Here is a 2,489-nt window from a genome sequence, read left to right on the forward strand (position 1 = left end):
TTCCAGAAGGTCTTCAACTCCAGAAATTGACAATCCTTCAGTGGAGCACAGAACGATTTTCTCCAGTTTATGTGCTCCACCTCCAAAGTTGAGGACAGTTATGTTGGAACCCTCAATAAGAAAGCACTTGAGATTTTCGAATTCATCCTCGATGAAGTTGAGGTTGCTATCAATGTATGCGTTGTCTCGGAGCCTGAGACATATTAATTTGGGCAGCTTGGCAAGGACATTCAGATCAGCCTGACTCAGCCGGGTACCAGATAGAGTTACCTTACCAAGTTGTAGTTGGCCATTATCTCTGGTCGACAACCGAATAAGTTGCACCGTTTGTGTGGTTCCGGTAATGCTTAGGCTCTCAAGAAGCTTGGGAGTGTTTTTATAGTGTTCAAGAACATAGGGTGTGAAATCTTTGCTGCCCTCTGTACTGGAAAGAGTAATTGACAGAGACTTGAGGCACTCATGCAGATCACTGATAGCTCGAAGAAAATTTCTGAGGTGTGGCTCCTTGTTTTCAATAACCACACCAAGCTTCCTCAGCTGCCACAACTTTCCAATATCTTTCAAATCTTGTCTGGTCCGTCCCTTGACATTGGACAATACCTCCATGTTTATCATTTTTTCGACCTTATCAGGAATCACAACACTAGATAGTTCAGTACTACTTGCCCCTGAACTCAAAACAATGAGACCAGCCAACAAACGCTTCAACTTCAGGAGTAAGACATTTACTGTTGCATATGGAGGCACATTGGTCTCTCTGATATCCAATACTTCCAGCTCACGGAGGTTGTTGATTTCAGTGGGTAGCTGGGTAACATCTGTTCTCCTTACTCCTTAAGCTCAGATACTTGAGCAGTAACATCTTGCTACATATGTCCATGAGGTAGCTTTGGTTCTTCCCTGCAAAGCATTGGCAACCTTCAAGATCTAGCACCTTGATCAGGGATACTCAAGATGATTCTTCATAGAGCTTTTCAAAGAATCTGTCTATTTTATCTGAACCACGGAGTCGAAGGTCATTGAAAATGGAGAAGCGGAGAGCCAAGTGATGTGACAGGCGTGTTTCCACAATGCGCCGTTTTCTTGCGATCCTGGTAATGAATGCATGAACTAGATCGCCAATCACACAGCTCTTTATCTTTCCTGTAGCACCAATATCAGCTGGATAAATAAGCCACCGATTGACGAGCACATCAAAACATTGATTGGCATGACGCACAGAACTGGCCCAGTCTTCCTTGGTAATCAGCCCTTCTACAACCCAACGTCCTATTAAGGTTGACCGCCTGATGGGTTGTCGCCGAGGGAAAATAGCTAGGTACAGCAAGCAGGACTTGTATTCATTAGGTAGATCACTATAACAGAACTTGAACATCTTTTTAGCAACGTTGTCCAATGAGTTGTCTGGAAGCTGCTGCAGAGTGCTGTCCAATTTGCTTAGCTCTTCCTTGCTCCTCTTGGGGTTGGCGTTCAAAGCATGAACGAAGATCTTCATGCAGAATTCATATTTCTTACACTTCTCCAAGATGTCAAGAAGAATCTGGGTGCTATCTTGTTTCATATGTTGATTTGTAAGCTCGAGTGCAATATCACGGTAGAGGCAAATAACAGAATAATCTATAGGCTCCTGAGGCGGGCAACAGTATTCTTTGGCTTCATCTCTGTTTTCTTTGAAGGTCAACATCAGTGCACCGGCTATGCAACCAACCATGCTGAAAGCATTTTTTGTCTCCTCCCGTCCGAATACCCAGTCATTATCTAGTTTGAGTATAACCAGGATCTGATGGTGTCTCTCCAAAAAGTTACTGAATCTATCCATGATCCCTTTGATAACCAAAAGCTGCTGTTCAATCTTCCAATGGATTTCTTCGATCTTCTGTATGGTTTCTTCAATAAGAAAATCCGGGATACAATCCTGGCTTTGTTTACCATCAGATATATCTAGTTTGCTGATGGAGTTGTCTTCCTGCACCTCCTGCATTATTTTGCGGATTATTTCTTTGAATGGCTCCTCAACCAATATACTAGTGCCTGTTGGGGTGGCTTGCTTTGAGTCTTGCTCCCGGTTCACCGGCCGAGGGAACACCTCCAGTAGAATGTCTGCATAATGGCCTTCCTCGAGACGAATTTGCTTTGGGGATGCTTGTTCTTCCATGTCCTCTTCAGGCTTCAGTTTTTCCTCTTCTTCCATATGCTCTTTAGGCCTTAGTTTGTCATCTTCTTCCATGTGCTCTTTAGGCCTCGATTTTTCATCTGCATCTTTTTCCATATGACCTTTAAGCTTCTTGGCTGTTTCCTTGATGATATCATCGTGTGTATGTGTGGCCTTCTTCCTCTCTGAACGTGTGGGTTCCTTCTTTTCTGAACGTGTGGCTTTCTTATTTTCTTGGCTTTGCTTGGTAGCAGGCGCACCATTAGCTTCCATGGGATTGAGCTGCCACAAGGCTTGGAGGAGTACGCCTAAGGGTTCATCTTTAACAGACTCCAGC

The 2,489-nt window shown here is 43.9% G+C and overlaps 1 pseudogene; it reads right to left on the reverse strand.

Moving 5' to 3' along the window:
- Nucleotides 1–18: 18 nt before the first annotated feature.
- On the reverse strand, nt 19–2,482 carry LOC119346639 (annotated as a pseudogene).
- Nucleotides 2,483–2,489: the final 7 nt, after the last annotated feature.

This window comes from Triticum dicoccoides, unplaced genomic scaffold (genome assembly GCF_002162155.2).
Source record: "Triticum dicoccoides isolate Atlit2015 ecotype Zavitan unplaced genomic scaffold, WEW_v2.0 scaffold45909, whole genome shotgun sequence".
Lineage (NCBI taxonomy): Eukaryota > Viridiplantae > Streptophyta > Magnoliopsida > Poales > Poaceae > Triticum > Triticum dicoccoides.